This window comes from Manis pentadactyla, chromosome 16, assembly GCF_030020395.1.
Source record: "Manis pentadactyla isolate mManPen7 chromosome 16, mManPen7.hap1, whole genome shotgun sequence".
Classification (NCBI taxonomy): domain Eukaryota; kingdom Metazoa; phylum Chordata; class Mammalia; order Pholidota; family Manidae; genus Manis; species Manis pentadactyla.
Genome location: NC_080034.1, coordinates 45,966,840 through 45,976,127, shown reverse-complemented (window position 1 = coordinate 45,976,127; position 9,288 = coordinate 45,966,840). Strand labels below are relative to the sequence as shown.

The 9,288-nt window shown below is 42.0% G+C and overlaps 1 pseudogene; it reads left to right on the top strand.

Moving 5' to 3' along the window:
- Positions 1-8,107: 8,107 nt before the first annotated feature.
- On the top strand, positions 8,108-8,853 carry LOC118923364 (40S ribosomal protein S6-like; annotated as a pseudogene).
- The last annotated feature ends 435 nt before the right edge of the window (positions 8,854-9,288 follow it).

Sequence of the window (9,288 nt, the reverse complement as noted above, 5' to 3'; positions counted from 1 at the left end):
CTCTGGACTCCTTTTAGTCCAGCTCACTCCTCATACTCATCGCTGTTCCAAATTTATTTAGGTCTGTATATGTCTCAAATACTTCCAGAATAAGCTTTTATTAAGCAAATTCTACACACCCAATTAAGTAGCACTGGATAAGATAAAGCCCTTATCAGTTCCCCAAAATAGCAAGTAACCCAGGTGATTCTTCAATTTCAGAGAAAGAGGAGCTTTTGCTAGAGCCACCTTTTATAGAACACATTATAGGCACAATAATTATTGCTCACCCACCCATAAGGTAAATACTGTTACCCACCGATTTATAAGGAGAAAGCAGAGACTAACAGAGGTAAAGTGATTTTTTCAAGACTCAAAGTGGTAACCCACTATGGGAATGAGAGTTCACTTGTGCCTAATTCATGATTCTTTTTTGCCTCTGAGTCATTTAGTTCCTTGCTGTCTTTCCTTGAATAATCCTTACCATTGCCAAACACACATGTGTTTTCAATATGCCAACTGAGCCAAGGATTGGGAATAGAACTGAAGCCAGAATCCAAGACTCTTGATTCCAAATCCAATTGTTGTAGCCTCCAATTAATTATTTATGGACTTTGTCCATCCCTAAAACTTCCAAGTTACTTTTTTCCTCCTCTTTATGTGTTTTCTGGTGAGCTGAGTGTGAGATAACCTAGCTCAGTCTCTCCTCCAACCCCAGTCTCCATCGATCCTGATGCCCACTGCTGTCCCAGGCCTCAGACCCAGCTCTGATGCAGGCACTGATGCAGCTAGAGGGGTATCCAGGTAACCTCTACCTGAAGAAGGAGGGAAGAAAGGGACACAGTAAGGAGACTTCCTTACTGTGAGAAACACACTCACTAGTCCAAACTCATTAAGTGGACATGGAGACATAGAGAACAGCAGAGCAAGGCTTTAATACTGGTCTTGCAAAATCAGGTGTCCGGTGAGTAGGAACACCTGAGGCTGTTGGAGCCAAGTAATTTATTCCCTAGTATGCAAGTCCCTCTCCTGTTTCCTCATTGGCTGAGTACTACAGGGTTCACATTCTTTCCTGGACATCGCCTAAGCCAATTATACCCACATTGCGCCTTCTCTTACATTTTGTCTTAATTTCATTGGTAGGTTTAAAAAACTCAAACAGGTCCTTACCAATCCTCCACCCCACCCCCACTCTCAGCCTGAGCAGCTTCCTGGCATATTTTCCAACACGTGGCCCTGTGTTAATACCTTACTGTTAAAATGTTTAAACCTCCTGGTGGGAATAAATCACATTAGGTTTTATGCTTTTTCTAACACTTACCCATACTCCACTCAAGTAACCGCCATTTATAGGATTCAAGAATCAAGGAGAAGAGAAAAATTTTACAGGAAACTGAAAAGGAAGAAAGGAGAGGTTGGGATCTTTCAAGTAGAATTGGAAGGCAGGATCTTGGAGCAGAAAAGAAGAGTAGCCCCACATTTGAGTCCTGCCTCACTCTCTGGAAGTCACTCACCTTCATCTTCTCCAGTTTGGGATTTGTCTACACGAAACTGGCTAGGAGGAGGGGGAAAAGATAGGAAGCTCTTAACTGTGCTGTCATGACCAGCATTTGTGGATCACTAGCCTGAGAGTCTGAGGTCCTCCCCATACTGGTCAGCCTTTTGATACCCTGGAAGGGACTAACCCAAACCCACTCAGGCCAATCGCAGGGCTCCTGAGGCATGACCAGGGCATGAGAACATAGAATTCAGACTGTTGTTGGTCTCAGATCAGGCACGCTGGAGCAGGAGTAAGGAAACAGGTCTTCACAGAAAAGTAAATTATAAAAGGGAGCCTTTATTTTAGCTGGCCGGCATCCGCCAAGGAGCAAGCTCTCCAAGTGCAGCCCCGAGCCCCTGTTACAACATCCTTTTAAGCATTTTTACCGCATCCTGCTTAGTTTTTCCGCCTTTGCCTAAATTCAGCAAGCTATATCCCTTGTTTAGTGCTCGGGGGGCTTATGCATCCTGTTTTGCCCACCTGCTGCAGGAAATGTGTGATACTGCTGGTCTCTAACAAAGCAATGTACAGAAGCAAAAATAGCGTGGAGTTAGTTGAACTGAACATCCTGTTTCTCATGGGATTTATATATTTTCCTTTAGTTTCTCAGAAGTTGGTACATGACTAGGGTCTGGGGCTAACTTTACAGAGAGCTTTGTGTCCTATGAAACTGCTTCAGCCCCTCACAAGACCACATCCCCACCTACACACAGCCCCATGAGCACTCAGTGCTTACCAGTGTGATGAGACCTAGGGCTCATATAAAGTCAGGCAGAATTATGAAAAGGAGACAACAAGGTCTCCATGGTCCTTGAAGATTATTGTCTGTTTTAAGTGAATGGATAGGAGTGTCTGGATGCAGATGCAGCCCCCCAGACACTACAGTAAAGTCAGTCAAAAGGAATAATACTATTCCTAATATTATTTGAGCTTTAAAAATCAAAAGATGCACCACATAGGATCTAAGAAAATTGGAGGGAAACTGGCCCTCAGGGAGTTTCAATATTCACAATATATGTGAAGGAAGAACATTATGTTCATTACACAGATGCTTCCAGATGCTTTTAAATCAGTATAAAAAAAACTAGTGCAACAGAAAAATGGGCATCAGACAGTAAACTAAATGGCATCTGTGGTAGGATACAATGTTCTTTCTCACAAGAAATCAAAGAGGCATAAATGAGAAGAGATGTGTTCTGCATTTATCAGATTGGCCAAAGTTAAAAGGAATGGTGGTACCCAGATTGGGTGTCAGTCTGGTATTACAGGCTCTTTACTCACTGGGTGGGGAAAAAGGGACTACTAACAGCTGCCAATTTTCTAGAGGATAATCTACCTTTCAATGCAGTGCTTTTAAAAAGTGCTCTTAATCTCTTGGCAGCCCCAGGGCCCAAGAAGGATAATGGAAATAGACAGAAGGGAACTTTCCAAGAAATTCCTCCCTCTTGTATATAGTACAGTTTTACTTTCTGAACCTCAAGTATTAAGGTTTGTGTTAATCACACTCCTAAACTCATGATCATTTGTCCATTTGATATAGGACAGGGACCTGAGACAAGCATCATGATTAATGTTCCAAAGAAACCGAGATATAAAGAGTATAACAGGAGAGATTCCATCTTAATGCTAAGATTCCATTTGAAAGGACAGGAAGTTAGGTAGTAAGGTGCCTAACATCTTCTTCAGCAAACAGACAATTACTCAGCCCACCTTGGGGGCAGGGCAGGTGGTCTTGACTGATATGTTCCCAGAGGGAAGTTGCTCTCCTGGGGTGGTACCAGATCAATAAATTCCTTGTGTTAAGTTTATTTTGCAGAATTGGCAGGACTGATAATAGAGGAAAGGAGACAAGGGATAAGCATCTTGAGACTACTTGACCACTACATCCCTGGCCCTTTGTCACATTCCTGAAAAATTCTTAAAAGAGAAAATCCCCAACCTTGCAGGGTGCCCCCTCTCTGAGGACACCCACAGTTTTTCTCTCTTTAAGTGCATAACTTTAAATAAAGCTTTCTCACTGCTCAACCTAACTGCGTTTTGTCTCTCTGTGTTTTTCCAGTGGCAAGAGTCTTTGTTTCTTTGCTGTTTCATTTTATTTCCAAGTCTGCACTTCGTCTCCACTTTATTTCTCATAAGTATAGAGGCTCAGATTTGGGCCTAGTCATTTTGTTGCCTAGGTGACCCAGGCTTTAGGAGCTGGCGAGGGAGACTTTCCTATGCCTAGAAGGTCAGCAAGCTCCTGCTCTCTCCCTCTGTACTTCCCTGTCCTCAGATGCCTGCAAGGCCGCTGCCATTCATTACGAATTTCCCTTCTTTACTTACAGTCTTTCAACCTGCTCAAGGATTCTTTCTTGTTCAGAGTCAAGGACCCTCCACTGTCCAGGTTGAGGTTTCTCCTGGTGCACAGGGGGAGACCTCCCAGACGCCACTGCCTGGCAACACTTCCAAGGCCCCTCTCTTGTTTTATTTATTATTAACTTTTATTCCCAATCTCTGTTCCCCTTCCTGCAGCCCTGTAAGTCTAATATGTTTAATATTCATATTTGTATTCTTGAAAAACTTGTATATTCCTCATCAAATTATTAGGCCCTTGAAGTTCAAAACATTACTCTATTTATTTTTTCCATTTGGATCTCATATTCAAAGAGCTGAGTTAACCAAACTCTTAAATTTATGATCATTATGCTGTGCGATGATTTTCATATATTAATCTTTAATTCTTTTGTCCCCAATCCACCTCCATTTTCCTACCTCTCAGAAAGGAGGGGTGACAAGGAAACAGTTAGTTATTAGACTACAGAGTTGGCAACTACAGAGTTGCAACAAAACATTTGGTAAAACTGTTGCTTGATTACTTAGGTGGCAAAAATGATTAAAACAAGGGTAATTGTTAGGTGGGTTGGTTGTTCCAAAAGCTTTGGAGCTGCAAGAAAGGGGTAAGCTCAGCAGTTAACCAAGCCCTGATGAAATAATTAACAGAGATGTTGAAAAACATGTAGTTGAAGAGGATGGGTTCTGCTTCAGTTCACCATTCTTCCCACACTCCCCTCCCTCCTCTCATAGGTTTTGTGCTGCCAGCTCAGCTATACTAACTCCCAAGTTCATTGAAATGATAGTTTTCCTTCCAGTTCTAATTCCTTTCCAGCTAGGCCCTCCACTGGCTCTGGCTCTTCCTGGTTCACACAAAATGCTGCCTCCACCTCCTTAAAACTGAAGTCTCAGTGGGTTTAATTCTTGCTGCTGGTGGCATTTGGGCCATGAGCTGTCTTGGAAAACAGAAGCTTTTTGTTATCCAAGATTTCTAGTCCCTTCTCAAAGACCTCTAATCTAGGGGGATGAACCTGAAACAATGCTCCCAGCTCCAAAGCTCCCAGAGCCCTTTAGGGCAGCTATGAGGATTTCCACTTGTGACCCCTCCCTTCCACAGATGACAACTCTCCTGCCCTTGTCCCCTCTGTCACAGTTCAAAACCTCAAAAAATGTACTTATGATGATAACTTTCTTGCTTAAGTTCACACAGCTAGTAAGTGGCAGTTTAAAGAATGAAATAAAGCCTTTCAGGCTCCCTGTCATAGTCTCTGTTAATGACTTGATCCAACCTGAAAACCAGCACCAAGTTTTTTGTTTTCAGCTACTTCAATCATAATTTTTGCTGAGATGCTGTCCACCTCTTCATCCCAGATTTAGCCAAAGCCTCGGCAACCCCCCAAATCTGACTCAGAGATTCTTGTCCACACTTTAGTTTCACTTGAATATTTTCCCTGTCCTAGATCATCTCTGTTGGCCTCTGAGATCTCCATTCAGGCCTCAACGATTTCCCTTACTCTGGGCTGCAAGTGTGAAGCATAAGATATACTCCTATGTCTGCCATTTTAAACTAATATTGCTTATGGGTACACAGAATTGTAGTTCATGAATCTCCTTTGCATCAATAATTTCACTGTGCTTTCACAATCAGCCAGTTTCATGGGTAGGACAGGCATCATTGCTCAAATTTACAGTGGAAAAGTGAAGTTCAGAAGGGGGAAGTGACTTGGGCACAGTCTCACAATAGTTAGACCTTGGCCATAAACTTGAGTTTTTATTTGTGTGAAAAATTTACATGACAGGAATAATTTTAAAATGGAGCTGGAGTAGCCATTGAAGAAACTGCCATACCTGCTTTTGAACTGGGCCAAAATCTTTGGACTGTGTAAAATGACAATTATTTTAAGCAATCATTTGAGTGGTCAGCAGAATAGACACCCTGATCACAAACCTGGTGGTTGGAAACTTTTTGAAGATAGAATCAGTGGTCATTCTGATGCCAGGGTTCTTGTTTACAGAGTCGAAGAATGAACTTAGCAAACACCCAAGGTAGAAGAGCCAGGTAGAGGCTTTTATTTAGAGATACAATGAGAAGACAGAGCTCCTGGCTCATACCAGGAGGGGACAAGAGAGCCTGTAGTTGTGTGTTGTCTAGGGGTTTTACAGGCAGTTGAGAATTTTTGGGAACTGGATAAAGGGCTTAAGGGTGTGGACTTGTTAAGTGGTGCCTGAGTATTAAAACTAAACTTAACACAAGAAATTTACTGCTCTAATTTCACCCTGGGATACTGGCAACTTGGTCTGGGAGCATATTAAACAAGTCTGTCTGCCCAGCCCCCAAAGTGGGCTGAGTTATTGTCTGTTTGCTAAAGAGTAAGTTAAGAATCTTACTTCTTAACTTCCTGGGTGTTAAATGCAATCTTATCTTTAAGATGGCATCCTTCCTGCCTTTTACTGTGTTGTTTACGCCTGGGGCTGCATGCCAAATGAGTTGCCCAGTTTGCAAATCACCTCATCAGATCTAATGTAGGAAAGACAGCACATAGGCCTGGGCCTTTTGAGATGCTAAAGTGAATCTTACACATGATTACAAATGATTAGCATAATAAAAACATGTGCTACTCTTCTTTATCTGGGGAATATTAACTGATCTCACTGAAGAATGATTCTAGAGTTTAATGTTTAACACAGAGTTTTGGCAGGGGGGTTTCCTTGCTCCATTTCCAAACCTATATATGACTAAAACAAGGGTGATTGTTAGACGAAAACACAGAGACAAAACAAGAGAGAGACAAAACATATATATGTTTGGAAATGGAGGAAGGAGAAAGTGGAGAAACCACTTTCTTTTGCATTTAACTTTCATCCTTTTGTGTTCTTAACCTGCTAATCTTCTTCCCCAAACATGATGAGGTTTGGGGCTCACCTCTGGTGTAGCCTGAGAGCTGACCCTGACACACAAACTTTCTGATGGGTCTGTCGGTAATGCCAAGCTTTCCTCCCCAGGCCTTCTCTAGGAAGAACTCTACTTCTGAGACAGGGACACGGTGGGTGTAGTCAGAGTAGTGTGAGGGCCTCCAGGAAAAGCAGGGCAGAATATTTACACTCAGTGCAATTTAACAATGGGCAAAGAAGTCCCTACTGAAACTGTACTAAGGATTATGCAAAGTCAAGGTCACACTCATTCTCTAGGGAAAGATACCTAAGAATATAGACATCTTCAGTGAGATCAGTTAAAGGTCAAAAAGCCAGGAGAAACTTGGCCTGGAATGTCTGAGTGTTCTGCAGGGTTATCAACATAACCTGTGACTCTGCTGTTAGCCCCAGCAATCAGACTTTGGCCCAGCCCACCTTGAGGACAGGGCAGGTGATGCAAGTCCACACCCCTAAGTTTTTTTCATGTTCTCAAAAAATCCTCAACTGCCTATAAAACCCCCTAGACAACGCACCACTACGGGTACTCTTGTCCCCTCCTGGAGTGAGCCAGGAGCTCTATTCTCTCACTTTATTTCTGAATAAAAGCATGTACCTTACTCTCCTATCTTGAGTTTTTGTGAAGCTCATTCTTCAGCTTCGTGAACAAGAACCCTAGCATCACTTCCTGGGTTGGAGAAAGATAGTAGGAAAGTGAGAGGAAGGATGTGTACTCCCCTAGGCAATGTTCTTCTCTGTTACTCCTGTCTTAACGGGCCAGTGGGGAGGGTGTAGGAGAGAGCGAGCTCTGTGTCCATGCACAGCTACAGAAACTGAGTAACCCACACCATTTAAAAACAGAAGTCCTCCCAGCTCAAAACTTCCAGTCTATGACTCAGAACCCTGATGCTGTCAGGAAAAGAATAAATATGCTCTATATCACCAACATCTGCTGCAAGCCTTCGCCAACAATTTAATAGAATCATTGGACATTGGGAAAATACTGCCCCAAGTCTCACTTTAATCTTCTACAAAAAGAGAGGCTGGATCAGAAAATCACCAAAGTCTCTTCTAAGTCTGACATTCTCAGTTTATTTTGGTGTGAACAAACAAGAGGATCCATAATTCCCAAGACGTTTGTGACTGCCTCTGACTTCTTGTGAATGTCTGTTCATGCTAAATTATATCAGAAGGGAAACAAGAGAGACAAAACAGAACTTGAAGACAATTATCTTAGTCCTTGACAATGATAAAGCAAAGTTATTAACATCTACTTTGCTTCTTTCTTCTGCATTAAGAAAAATACACATTTCAGATGAAAGGAAGGCTCTTTTTCATGGTTCCTCAAAGGTGGTTGGCTGCTTGAGCATGAAGCTGAACATCTCCTTCCCAGCCACTGGCTACCAGAAACTCACTGAATTGGAAAATGAACCCAAACTTTGTATCTTTTAGGAGAATCATATGGCCACAGAAGTTGCTGCTGATGGTCTGGGTGAAGCATGGAAGGGTTATGTGGTCTGAATTGGTAGTGGGGATAACAAAAAAGGTTTCCCCATGAAGCAGGGTGTCTTGCCCCATGGTTGGGTAAGCCTTCTACTAAGGTGTGTTTCTATTTTAGCCCAAGGAGGACTGGAGAAAGAAAGTGCAGATCTATTTGGGGCTGCTCTGTGGATGCCAGTTTGAGTTTTCTCAACTTGGTCACTGTTAAAAAGGGGGAGAAGCATATTCCTGGACTCACTGATACTACTGTGTCTCACCACCTGGGACCCAAAAGAGCTAGCAGAATCCACAAACTTTTCAGTCTCTCTATAGAAGCTGATGGCTGCCAGTATGCTGTGAGAAAGCCCCTGAACAAAGAAAAGGTAAGAATCCTAGGCCTGAAGTTTCCAAGATTTAGTGTCTTGTTCCTTCACATGTCCTGCAATACAAATGTCTGTGTATTGATTTGAAGAAAGAGCATGCTAAGAAAAATAAGGAAGAGACTGCAGAATAAGCTAAACTTTTGGCAAAGAGAATCAAGGAAGCCAAAGAAAAATACCAGGAATAAATTTCCAAGAGACAGGCTGTCCTCTCTGATAGCTTCTACATCTAAGTCTTTATCCAGTCAAAAATGAGATTTTTTGAGTAATAAATAAATAAAATCAGACATTGGAGGGAAAAATGATTGTAGAGGAACTTTAGAGTTAAAACAGGGATTTAAAGTTAAAATTGAGCAGTATTTCTAATGGTATATGAAAAGTTATAAGTAAGCTAATAAAAAAAATGAGTCAGTGGTGTTCCAAGGCTACTAGAGAAAATAATGTCATCTTGGATTCTACTAATTGGTGCATTAATATCCAAAAGAATGTACTCTCAATTGATCAAATCAGACCTGAGGTAATATTTCTACCATGAACAGGACAAATTAAAATGTAAATGAATAAATCTGACCGTATTCAAGGAGAAGGATCAGGATGTAAGCTGGCTTCCAATATGTATTTGCTGAATAACTAGTAGCAGAAGGTAGAAAGAAGTATCTGTCTGCCTCTATTTTGGGCCGCTATCAGGAC